Source organism: Crinia signifera, chromosome 3 (assembly GCF_055691185.1).
Source record: "Crinia signifera chromosome 3, ASM5569118v1, whole genome shotgun sequence".
NCBI lineage: Eukaryota > Metazoa > Chordata > Amphibia > Anura > Myobatrachidae > Crinia > Crinia signifera.
In genome coordinates, this window is record NC_139219.1 from 145,572,345 (window position 1) to 145,586,395 (window position 14,051).

Consider the following 14,051-nt stretch of genomic DNA (forward strand, 5'->3'; position numbering starts at 1 on the left):
GGTTGGTGAAACTATCGATGGTCATCCATTGCTTAGCTGGCAACCACTGATTTTGTCATATGGCTTTTAATGGTAACCATGCATGGTAACTACACCAATGGACATCCCTAGCTTATATAAGGGGTACTTTCACCTCATTATTTTGCATGCTCTTATCCAGTGCCTTACAGTGACTGCCGCATGGACTGATGTAAACATGGATAGATTGGTACAGTAAGTACATTGGTCCGGACATAAGTCTAAATGTGGGCTTCAAATATCCACTCTTTTATTTTTACTGAATAATCAATTGGTGTACCTCATCTTTGGAGAGACAGACTGGGGTGATCAAGCATACATTATTTACAGTATGTCAATGTTGGGCAGTTTAGCAAAGACAATTTTCTTCGCTAACCTTGAGCCAAATCATGACACTCTTATTGAGGACCCTGACATCAATACCATGAATGATGTGGTGGAGGCAATTGCAAGCAGCGTAGGGAAGTATCCCACAGGCACTGCAGTTATGCACCCTGTTAAACAGACTGAGACTCCAACATTGCTTACCCACAGCAACTATTTTATATCATTCAACAACTCAGGACTGTCATGTACGGTCATGTGGGCCCTCATAGGGTGTTGCACCATATACATCTAGTAATGATTACTAACAACAATAATATTCCTTATTAACTCAATTGAAATCTAATCTCAACTGTATGTGTTGCAGCGTGAAGCTAGTGTGTAAGAGTAAGGAAGTCTGTAGCACATATTTAGGTACTTGTTTCCTAGCACGGGCAAAACGATTTCTATCGTTGTGGTCGTGTCGGAAAAAATCGTGTCGGGCGCGTCGGGTGCATACCAAAACGCACACGACGCGACCGACGCGATGTACCCGATTTCTCCATAGGCTTCAATGTTAAAATAATTTAACATTGAAGCCTATGGAGAAATCGGGTCCATCGTGTCCATAGGGTTCAATGTTAAATTAGGTACTCTTTACCTAGAACGGCGCCCGTGATTGAAATCGCGGGCGTCGGGGGTAAAAATCGCGGTGATCGCGGTCATCGCGGGCATCGCGGGTAAATCGGGATGACCGCGATGCCCGCGATCACCGCGATTTTCCCATAGGGAACAATGTTAAAACGGCAGATTGACCGCGATTTTACTATTAAATGCCTCAATGGACCCGATTTGGGGCCAAATAGGCCAAATAAACCCTTAAATGCCCCCCCAAATTTTTAACGCCACCCCACGATCCACGCCAACCCGAAGCGTGGCGAGCGCAGCGAGCCCGCGAGGGGCGGCGGTACGCGTCCTCCGACCTTTTCATGCCCTACTATCCACTAGGGCGTGGTGTGAGAATATAATAGTGTGGCGAGCGCAGCGAGCCACCGAGCCCGAAGCGTGGCGAGCGCAGCGAGCCCCGCGAGGGGACGCGGATACCTTCACAGGTAGACGCGTCCCCTCGCGGGCTACACAGGTGTCCGCGTCGCCACGGACACCTGTGAAGGCCGCGAGGGGACGCGCATAACTGTGAAGGTATCCGCGGCCCCTCGCCACGCTTCGGGCTCGGTGGCTCGCTGTGCTCGCCACACTATTATATTCTCACACCACGCCCTAGTGGATAGTAGGGCATGAAAAGGTCGGAGGACGCGTACCGCCGCCCCTCGCGGGCTCGCTGCGCTCGCCACGCTTCGGGTTGGCGTGGATCGTGGGGTGGCGTTAAAAATTTGGGGGGGGCATTTAAGGGTTAATGGGCTCTGTGGCCCATTTAACATTGATTCCTATGGCCAAATCGGGTGGATTGAGCCATTTAACAGTAAAATCGGGTCCATCGCGCCTTTTAACATTGATTCCTATGGGAAATCGGAAGCATCGCGTCGCGGGCATCGCGGGTACATTTATGGCCGGCCGCGACGCGACCGACACGATTTCCATGTTTAACATGGGTTTCAATGGGAAATCGCGGGCATCGCGTCGGTCGCGTCGCGGCCACACATAAATGTACCCGCGATGCCCGCGACGGGCGCCGTACTAGGTAAAGAGTACCTTAAATTATTTTAACATTGAAACTGAGTCCATTTAACATAGGAAAAAATGGGAAAAGGGCCAATATGGGCCATTTCTCATTGGGTATGGCCCCGGCATGTGTGTAAAAAATAATGGCCCCCCATTGTGGCCGCCACCCCCACGATTGACGCAAACCCGAAGCGTGGCGAGCGCAGCGAGCCCGCGAGGGGCGGCGGTGCGCATCCTCCGACCTTTTCATTCCCCTACTATCCACGTCGGCGTGGAGTTGAGAACAGATTAGTGTGGCGAGCGCAGCGAGCCACCGAGCCCGAAGCGTGGCGAGCGCACACGGATACCTGTCAAGGCCGCAAGGGACGCCCCTCGCCGGCTTGACAGGTATCCGCGTCCGCTCGCCACGCTTCGACCGACGCGATGTACCCGAGTTGTGCTTTTTTCAAAGGAAATCGCGGGCATCGTGTGCCTTAAAGTTAAGGCACACGATGCCTGCGATTGTGGCCGTGCTAGGAAACAAGTACCCATATTTATTTATTAACAGTTTCTTATATAGCGCACAGATATTCCGCAGCACTTTATAGAGAATATTTGAACAATCACATCAGTCCCTGCCCCAGTGGAGCTTACAATCTATATTCCCTACTCCATGTACACTCAGACATTCTAGGGTTCATTTTTGTTGGGAGCCAATTAACCTACCGGTATATTTTTGGATTGTGGGAGGAAACCATTTATCATTTGTAAGAATTTGTATTTTTTCCATTTCTAGTTTACATTGCTTCTGCATGAAAGAACACAATGTCCAGGATGGAGCATGCAACTCATGCCATGAGGAGAATTCTTGTAGACCAGCTATGTGAATCAAATGCTGTAATACAGGAACTAGGGGATGCCCGACTCCAGCGCTTTTTCGGCAGCAAAAGAGAACTACAGATTTCCTTTCTCACGCAGCTCATGTGTAATCGCATTTTCAGGAAAAATATGGAAGCACACTTGGCTTTTCTTAATAGTCTAGTTTTTTGCATATTGTATTGTCAAAAGTTTAACTATTTGTCTTAATATGTCTGCATACAGGTATACAAGTATGGTTATTGCTATACTTTTTCCTAGTATGTGCACACACACATACAGTATTATTTTTCCTGGTGTTTTACAGATATTTTTTTGCAGGGTATTCAATTAGATCTCTTGTAAAAAAAACACATGCAAAAACACACAGCTTCAGTGAAAGGTGTGTGTTTTTATTTTGTCGCCACAGCCGCAAAAGGCTGAAACTTATCAGGTATTTCACTTTGCCTGCCTAAGGCAGGTCAAACAAAAGGGTAAGCTTACTAAATGTTCTAAAAGTGAAAACAGGGATGTTGTCCATAACACTTTTAGAACCTTTAGTAAATTTACCTCAAAGTCCCTAATAGCTGCGGCTTGTAATTGGATACCCGCCCTAAACGGAAAACATAGTTTACTTATATTGATACATGTGGGGTCATTTATACCTTTTATTTATATTTCTACATATGAGCTATTACTTTTTTCCCCAAAAGTATGCCTATGTCCTGATTAATTCACCGCTCTTTTTTATTACCTCATCAGGGGATCCGGATGGCTCACAATGTCTTTGTAGACAGTCAAAAGGTCAACAGTAAAAAGGTCTGTGTGCTATAGCACACCCCAAGAACAGTATATTTGTTATACATGGAATATTTTGCAGGGATGACCTGGGTTCATTGTGAACGTGAGAAACCAGGATTAACCTGGGTCCAAGTTGCATGAGCTGTGACCCGTGTTCAAAAACCTGGAAAAAAACAGGGATCAGGCCCTGTTTTTTAATCAAACTGGCATTTGTAATCAGCTTAGACTGTAGCTCTTGTGTTGTTTAGGGGTAATGTCTCACATTTTATTATATATTTTATTTTCCAAGTGTTTAAATTAGCGACAATTGACCATTGTGATAATATTGGCTTCTTGAAAGTCATATTGGGGCAGATGTATTAAGCCTGGCGAAGAGATAAACTGGAGATAAAGTGAAAGGAGATAATGCACCGGCCAATCAACTTCCAACTGTCATATTTCAAACACAGCTGATTGGCCGGTGCGTTATCTCCTTCCACTTTATCTCCAGTTTATCTCTTCACCAGGCTTAATACATCTGCCCCATTATTCTTATTTCTTCTAGTCCTCTACATAGTGCACACATATTCTGAAGTGCTTTTACATAGACTATGTGAACATTCACATCAGTCCCTGCCCCACCTCATGTACACATGAGGGTTCTAGGGTTTTACATTCATTCTAGGGTTAATTTTGTTGGGAGCCAATTAATCAGTATATTATTTGGAATGTGGGAGGAAACCTGAGTACTCAAAGGAAACCCAAGCATGCACGATGAAAATATACAAACTTCACCATTACACCATCCTTGCTGCCCAAAATCATCATCCACCCACAGCCTTCAAAGATTTTCCATTGTACTATCCTTTTGCTGGCCAACCATGCATTTTTTCCAGGATAGTGGTCCATTGGTAAATTTTCAGCTTTGGTTCCCCTACATGGGAATATCCTATTAGCCCTGATCCATTTTTGGGCCAATAAAAAACAGCTAAATTGTTAGTATGACATCACCCAAACTATAATATGCAGCTCTAAAATATGAAATTACACATATTTAAATGTAATAAATTTCAGTTAACAAGGCGAATGATGTTTAAAAAAGGATAATCAAATCAAACATGTCAACTATTGCTTGCTCAGCGTATCCATAGAGGGAATCAATTAGCCACAGTAAATTACCATGGCTAATGGGTCATTGGAGGCTATCCAAATAGCCACAATAGCTGGCATTTGTGGGAGATTATGCTTCGTGTTCCTCAGGCGTGAGAAGCATAATCCCCTAATAACCAAGCCGATGATACCCGTTTTGCCATTATACCACATCAATCCAGAAACTTATCCTAGTCCAAAGTGTCATTGTCTGAAATATTACTCCTTTTTTTGGTCTAAAAAAAAAAAAGGGCTATAATTGGGTGTCTGAATTATTACCATCTGGCTAAAACCACATTACCAGCCCCCTATTTTTATTTATTTTTTGGGAGGGGGGAAGTGAGTTTGAAAAGCTATATAAACTAATTGGATGCCCCTTATTTTTTTTTTAGTATGGAAAAACACTCAAAAACAGTCCAAAACTTTCAGACTATTTATTTAATATCTGCTATTTACTATTACAATGCAGAATAGTATTCTGTGGTATAAGGTTACATAATTCAAATTCATAACTTTAGCAACAAAATCTCTATGAAATGGCCTCTCCGGTTGCAAGACTCAATTCATAGGAAATTCTATGCAGTTTGAATTTTCAAATAACATGGCCACTGCGGAAGGATCAATAACAGAGAAAGCAAGCTCTGTTGTTGGTAACTGCACAAATAACACATACACAAAGTAAAAGAACACAGAAAAGTCAAAGGATACTTAACTAACAATAACAATTATTTTCTTTGGAGGACATTGAAGGAGGAAACATAGCCATGAAAGCTGTCCAGAGATCACTTGCTCATCATCTATCTAACAAGGGTAGGTAACATTCTAATTACAGTAGGTTATGGTGTTACAATATATGAACTTTTTATGAAAGTTTTTAAAACATCTGATTCATTTTTAATATAAAATGTACTGTATCAAAATACTGTACATTTTAATGTTACCTTTTCTTTATGTAGAATACTATAGTCACACAGAAAATGCTGCCATATTGAAACACATAGAGCTTCTACCATGGCGGTAAAAACATACCTAAATATAAGTTTGTTTGTAAAATCTTTTAAACCTAAGTTGCAGTACACCGCAACTCAACTTATAAAAGAACGTTGAATATCATTCAATTAGTCTCAGCTAACTAAATTACTGAAACATTTACATTCATGTTTAGACTACATGCAGGTATTCTGAAAGCAGCCTTGACATTCTGAGTTTGTATTTCATGTACTCATAGGTTTATGATTTCTGATGAATTACAAGTGTTAATTGTGTTGCTGTTTTTGACATTTATACTAAATATTTATGTGCTCGAATCGAATTGTTTTTTTTTTTTTTTAAATTAGGTTATTTGGCATACTTTCATGAAAATATAAACAAACATTTCAAAATAATAGACAAGAAGAAACAATCTTAATATTTGTTAGTTTTTGGCATTCCCCATGCAAGACAAAACATTTCTTTGAATATAGCCTTGTTAAGATGTATGAAATTAAGCAAATATTGCATTATTTATAAAATCTATCAGTAGGAGCAGACAAATCCTTAACCTGGCTACATTCTCCCAACCTGGTTATAATACAACGTGCTTCTTGTATAGACTACCTTTTAAAGGTTATATAAAGGGTCTGTGTTCCTGTATCACTAACATTTAACTCAAGAATATTCAATTATATGAAAGTGTCTTTAAACAAAGAAAAACAAACTTTCAGCAACCTTCATAAAAGTTATACATGAACCGTGGAAGTGCATAATATTTAGCAATCTCTTTTCTGCAATGCTTATAATATAAAAACATATTTTTCTGAATAGACCCCTATTCTTATAAATGCAAATTAGCATTAAAAAGTAAATTTTCAGTAAGGTATATGCCAATCAAAATACAGAGCTGTCCACAAATAGCATCAGAGTATGTTCACCTACATTAATAATGTTTATTTTTCATAAGCCTTTGCCTTTGCACTTCAACAGTAGTAAAATATTCTACTTCATCTGCAGAACCATGCCCTGAAGTCTCTTGGGCCACAGGGCCATGCCAATGCTGAAAGGTTTCAAATATCAAACTATGCTATTCTGTGAGGGTCTCTGCGATCAATTAGCACATTTCAATGACATGAAAGGTTACAGTCAGACTCATTTATATCACATCCCTTGTGACAAAATGTGGTTTCAAAACGGCATTGAGCTCATGAGAACTGATACAGTGGAATAGAATTGTCTCTTAAACTTCTTATTTTAAGCTCTTTTTAGTTTAGTTTACATTTTTTTCAGATCTAATAAAGCACAACATCTGATGTGTACCAACTTTTAGGAAGTGCTTTTTAAACTGTATTTATTGAGTAAATAATTAGCCCAAGAATACTGAAACTGTTGATAATGGATTTCCAAAAAAAGCCACAAAAATTTGATTTGATATTGCTGATATCTTTGGAACAGCTATTAGCAATATTATAACTCATACTGGGTTATAAATGAAGGCTAATGGTAGTTTGCGTTGAGTTTTTTTTTTCTAAGCAATGATTGACCCTTAATTTTTGATATACTAGATGAAAAAGCAATAATATTTAAGATGGGGGTGTTCACCATATGCAGTGTAAAGGAATATATTGGATTTTTATAATGTTTAAAAAATATATTTTCTGTTTTAACATATAGGGGGTTATTTATCAAAGCTTGAAGAGAGATACAATTTTGAGAGATAAAGTACCAACCAATCAGCTTCTAATTGTCATTTTTCAAGCACAGCCTGTAAAATGTTAGACAGAAGCTGACTGGCTAGCACTTTATCCCGCAAAATGTGATCTCTGCTTGGACGAATGAATACCCCCTAAGTGTAGTAACTCCTAATGTTATGGAAATATCAAGTGAAATATAAAGCACAAATGTGATTTTATGCAAGGGTTTGACAGGGACCTTTTACACAGCCATGAAACTGGCACCACATAACAAAATGGTGTAACTTTACTTTCCAAAAAAAGACACTAATATGATTTTGGGACATAAGGTAGACTCGCAAAATACAATTATAGACCCAGTTAAAACCTCACGTATTCTACTTCATTGGGAAATCCTTGCTGTTTAGTTCTTCATGTTGCAATCTGAAATATTTACAACCAGACAGTGCCTAATTTTAGTTTTTAAGTGCTTTACCAGTTCTATGAAATACGATCAGCAGCTGCAACATAGAGGTATGCTGAATGCATCACAGCTATTCGGGCATCATGCAGTATGAGACAATCTCTCTCTCCCTCCCTCTCTCTGATGAACAGGCCATTCTGATCCTCAACATGAACCCTGAACATTTACTGACACATGTACTTTACTGATTATGATCTCATTATCATCAAACTGATATTTACCATGCATATGTTTTGCAGTAATCTGGGGATGTACAAATAAAATAAAAACAAATACATAGAAACCCTTCAAGTTTATCATTAATCTGTGCTTACTGACCATTCTTCATATGTGAAACCATCATTGCGTAGTGCCCTAGAAAATGTTGCCACTTGGAAATAAATATCTGTACTGGTATTAATACTATTAATAATAGTAATATTAAAATGCCATCTATGTAGGATGAGTAGGATATCTAACATATTACACAATATTCTAAAATAACAATTTGGAATTGATGACTAAAATGCAAAGAATACACCTATAAACAGACACATAAATACTGTATAAACACAGCATAACTACCGATATGGAGGGACATTTACTAAGAAAGAGTTCTATTTCAGATGGGATGTTGCTATGGGTAACCAATCTGATACGATCTACTATCTTCTAGAAGGTGGTAAATAAATAAGTCGTTTCTGATTGGTTGCCAATAGCAACACTCCATGTGAAATAGAACTCTCATATCAGTAAATTTCCCCCATGGACTCCCCAATGCCTGCGAACATACTGTACTGTCACCTACAAAGTGATTAAAACGAGAAGGTGCCGATATATTTTCTATCCCTTGTTTACTATCACTGTATATGTGTTGCTGTGCTTGAATTATTTAATTTGTATTTAAAGCTACATTAACTTTAAACATATAGCAAGATCATTTTTTTTTCAACGCAATACTATATAAATTGGTAACATAAAATATTAAAATGGTAATGCGATTACAAATCTGTAGCAGAATACGAATGAAAAACCACCATCATTCAGTTCACAATACGTCAGAATGTAATTGATTGAAACTAGATCTACCTATAGTTTCAACATGTATTAATAATTCTTGCATTTTTGTAATGCAAAACTTTGCAAAGGATTATATGAATGTATAATGATTTTTAGATCTTTCGATAAACAGGCGTAGCTGCAACCTATTAAACCTGGCGTGTTCTTTATGTACAGTAGGATTTTATTTTTTTATAAAGTAATTAGAACAAATAACTAATTCCTATATTTTAATTGTATATCTAAATTATAATTAAATTAAAAAGATATAGCATACTAATTGCCTCTCATTTCTTTCCTATTTTACTATATCAATTTATTTTCTCTTCTAATGACATTTTCGCATAAATTATTTGTTCAAGCAATTTAATTCTGCATATCTATGTGTTTATATATTTACATTGGTGTTGTTATTATGAATTATTACAAAAACAATATTTTTTTTATGACAGAAGACTTTTTTTCAACATCATATTATTTTAATTGTAATCATATACTTTACTAAAGGTTGCATTAAAAATGTGTTTCTAAGCACCACAAATACCTAAAAGACCTGTCCCATTTGTGAATGGTTCAAGGTAAAGTGGTTTCTTATAGGTAAAGGAGGCACAAGGATGTGAGCAAGTGTTAAGTATTTAGGGCCAGTGTGTGAAATTCAAGCTAAAGCATTTTTCCTCGGGTATCAGATTTTCGAAGTGCTGAGAATGAAGCCTGGATTGGCAAACTTATGGCCAAGAGCCCATTTGGTTTGAAAACAGAGAATCTTGTTGCCTTCACTCTCATCAATTGCAAACATATAAACACACACACAGGCTCCACGTGGAACTGTCTTCATACCAAAACACTGAAGCCCAGGAGCATTGAATGGTGTCTCTATCACAGGAGAGGTAGTAGAAGGGATTGAGGGGAAAAAAGGCCACAAAACAGTTTGTATATACATGTGTGTGTGTAAACATACATACATACATACATACATACATACATACATACATACATATATATATATATATATATATATATACACATATACAATCTCTCTAATGTTTTCAGCACATAATATAGTCACACATTCATGCTATCATTTGTATTGTGTCCCTTACCAATATACTGTATATGTATTACGCAGTTTTACAAACTTTGCACCATTATTTCTAAGCTAATGAGGCTTTCTATACTATTTAAACCACTGCTTTATGACTTCTCTATGTCACATACTTTATCATAGTTTAATGGATGGAAACACACACACACACACACACACACACAGAGATTATTGCTTTTAAAAGAACTAAACATTATAAACAAAATAGTAATACAACCACTGCTTGGTAAAATGTGTGAAAAGGACAATTTTGTAGCAATTACACAACCTCATAGGGAATTTTCTGTGCTATTTTTCAGTTATAGAATAGATGCTGACCCCTTTATTTAATTAGGGATCCTGGAAAAACAACCTGAGCACTGTGGTACTGTCACAGAGGAATAAGTAATGCTCTGATTATAAGGAGCACAGGAGGCAGAGATGACCCCAAACAAACAGGACACCTCCTCCAAATGTTCTTGTTTTCCTTCTTGCCACTAGTTCACTGTCACTGTGTCACCCCCACCCTACACACACCACACTACACTACACACCTCATCCTCATCAGTGATCTGATAGGAACTAGTACAGCTGTGCTGCTGTCTGCTGAGTGTTAGGAAGAGGCTGGGACAGGAGAACTCACCGTCTGCTCCAACTTGCTGCTGCCTGGTGTCTGCTCCTCCAGTGACAGTCGCTGTAGGTGGCTCCTCAGAGTCCCCACTTGCTGGGAGCGGCTGTCCCGTACACAGCAGCTAGTGGGGCCACCGCTCCAGCACACGCTCAGCCGCCTGACTTCTTCACTAGGTTCCAAAAGTGGCCAAAAAGAGAAACAAAACCCGAACCAAAAAATAATAAAAATAATCAGAAAACTATATGTAGCGAGTGAGGATCCCACTCGTGAAAAACGCTGCAGGCTCAGCAGCACAGAGCTGTTCCTGGTGGGGTGGAAAGGTCTCTGCTCATGTTGATTTTCTGAGTGGATAGTCCTCGCACGCTGTCATTGGCTCTTTCTCGCGTGGGGAATGAGTGAGGTCACTATGTGGATGCAACATGTGCTTACACAGAGTAGTTCCTTCTGGTCAGCTCCACTCTGGTGTTTTTCTTCCCACATGGAGGAGTGTGATCCCTGTACACAGAGAGAGTGCAGAGGAATTCTCTCTCAGCCCCCCCTTGCTGTCCGTCTCTCACATTACCAGCAGCCTGTCACTGACAGTGTGCAGCTCTGTGCCCTGCTGCTACTCTGCTACAGTATATGTCCTTGTTGATGGCAACACATTGGCAATTGACAAAAATGAATTTTATCCACATACGCAATACAGTATGATTCCTTTCCATTAATTCTTAGTAATATACTGGCTTTTCTTCACTCTCCACTAGGGGCCAGTACTTGCTACCCTGTTACAAATAGCAATAGAGAACAAGCTTGTCTAAGGTGAACTACACAGATTTTTTACTAAACTGAAATCTTACTTTTGTGTCAGACAAGTATGTGCCCCATACAGTGCAGTAGTGCCGATATACGAAGGGCATTATACGGTTATAACATGAGACGTCACGCTGTGTCAATAAGGAAACATTTTATTAAACAACTAGTAGGGGCATCATTGTTAGATGAGATATTTCCTATATTTCCTATATACAACAATAGAAGTAGATATGAGGCAATGGAAGAGACATATGCATTATAAAAACTCACACCTCCAGCCAAATTATTAAGTAGTCACCTGCTGCATCCCAAATACCATAGATTTATTATTATACATTTAGGTTATACTATGGACCATATTCAGGTCCGTTTGTACGGACCACTTTGTTTGTTTGCATCTGTACATGTGGGGGGAGATTCTCTAAGTTAGAAATGCAGTAAAAACCCCGTTATCAGAGTTTTTACCGCATTTTGGGATGCTGTAAAGAACATATGCGATAATTATAAATGCGAAGGGGGGGGCGGAGATTCTTAGAGAATCTCCCCCGTGAAGGGTCATTTCTGCGCATGTGCAAACTTCGCTGGGTGCACGCACCCCTCATTGAGAGAGGGGGCAGGGGCATGGGGCATTGGAGTGATCCATTAGCATATGGGAACACCCAGTGTTTCATGCTAATGGGCCAATGGTGCGGGGGGCAGACAGCTGACATCACCGGATGTCAGCTGCCCACCCAATTCCCTCAGAATGCGCACAGAGATGTAAGATTGCTCTGAGTATCCTTAGATATGCGTGCATGTTCCACATCATTCGATGGTTAGAGACCATCAAATAATGTGGGTGTTCCCCCGCAGGCTGCAAAAGGATGTTTATGTACACCAAGCGTACCACCAATCGCAAGGCGGGATTTGGTTGACTCGCAAGCATGCGAATTTGCAAACCCAACAAATCAGTCAGAATAACCCTGATGTGTTGTCAACAAATCCTCAACATTATTTTGAGAGAAAATGCACACAAATTATAACCAGTATAACTTAATGTATCTATGGCTACTAACGCAATTCACTACTAAAAACCCTTAGCTCCACTAATGGTTGGGTATGCACATTTATCTCAATTATAATCTACTTCAGTCCATTAATGGCCTACTGATTTATCCTCAGGTATGTTTAATGCAGGGAAGGAATTCTTACAGATATAATGTATATCACTAATGCATAATGTACACACAATACATTACATATGGATATGTACACACACTGATAAAAAAAAAAAAAAAACATATTTTGTACTATATGACAACACTGCAACTATTTGTTAAAACATAATCGATGCAAATAATATCATAATCTGTATATTAACATATTAATTTAAATAGCAGTTACCATGCTGGTTGTAAGCCAAAGATTGATCACAGCTTGCTTGCTTCTCATTATTAAGCCATGCATTTTAAATAAAGTATTTCTTGGTTGCTATAATGATGACTAAAGTGTACCACAGTATACACTCTTTAAATAATGTGTTTCAGTATAATGCACCAGTAAATGATATTATTAAGTACATTTCAGAAGACTGATACTGTAAAGGCAAGGTGAAGAAATCTTAGGGTTCTCTGTAGCATAGTAATCAGTGACTCCACCTTCTATTCCATGGATTACAACAAGTAAGTAAGTTTATACTTTCTCCGTCAGGACTCAAGGCGCTTTACAGACATTAAAAATAATGCACATACTGTAATACAAAGGGTTATCAGAACGAGCAACAATGGCAGTACAGATATACATCACACATATAGATATGCACTAGACGCATTCTAATGAGGGACACGGACAGGGGGAACATATATTTACTGATCTGTGCAGTACCCAGGCAGCTATTCAGCGGCGCCACATGGTGATTGCATTAGCCAGATAGGTAGACAAGTAAAACAGTACAGATATAGGACACGTACAGATATATACTAAATGCACTCTACTGCAATCTACTCTACTGCAATCTAGATAAATATTGATTATTTTGGATTATTGAATAATGATTTTTTTTTGCATGCCAAGCTGCTGAAGAGCCTGCCCACACTAATATACAGTAGGCACGGGGGGGCTGACTGCTTAATATGGACACCTGAATTTATTAGTAACACAGGGATTAATATAGGTAAGGGCAGTTAATTGCTAAATACACTGGTTGTTGTTAACAGTGTTTCAATAGGAAAGGTAACAGTGTTAGGTACTCTTTACCTAGAACGGCGCCCATCGCGACCATCGCGACCATCGCGACCATCGTATGCACTAAAAAACGGGTGCGATGCGATGCCCGCAATTTCCCATAGGGATCAATGTTAAAAGTAAGATTGGACGCGATTTTAGTGTTCAATGCCTCAATGCCCGCGATTTTTTCCATAGGAAACAATGTTAAATGGGCCACAGAGCCCAAATAGTCACCCTAAAGTCTTAAATGGCCCCCACAATTGTTAACGCCACCCCACGATCAACGTCAACCCGAAGCGTGGCGAGCGCAGCGAGCCCACGAGGGGCGGTGGTACGCGTCCTCCGACCTTTTCATACCCCCACTATCCACGTCGGCGTGAAGTCGAGAATAGAATAGTGTGGCGAGCG

The 14,051-nt window shown here is 39.5% G+C and overlaps 1 protein-coding gene across 8 annotated transcripts in view; it reads right to left on the reverse strand.

The window, feature by feature from the left end:
• EYA4 (EYA transcriptional coactivator and phosphatase 4) overlaps window positions 1-11,186 on the reverse strand; it is a 274,048-nt gene extending 262,862 nt beyond the window's left edge. For 4 of the 8 annotated variants that reach the window (XM_083176667.1, XM_083176666.1, XM_083176664.1 and 1 more), the window contains exon 1: window positions 10,656-11,186. The gene's annotated coding sequence lies outside the window, so the exon portion shown is untranslated. The remainder of the gene's footprint in view (window positions 1-10,655) is intronic. The other 4 variants (XM_083176669.1, XM_083176673.1, XM_083176671.1 and 1 more) reach the window with 1 other exon arrangement.
• Between the last annotated feature and the right edge of the window lie 2,865 nt (window positions 11,187-14,051).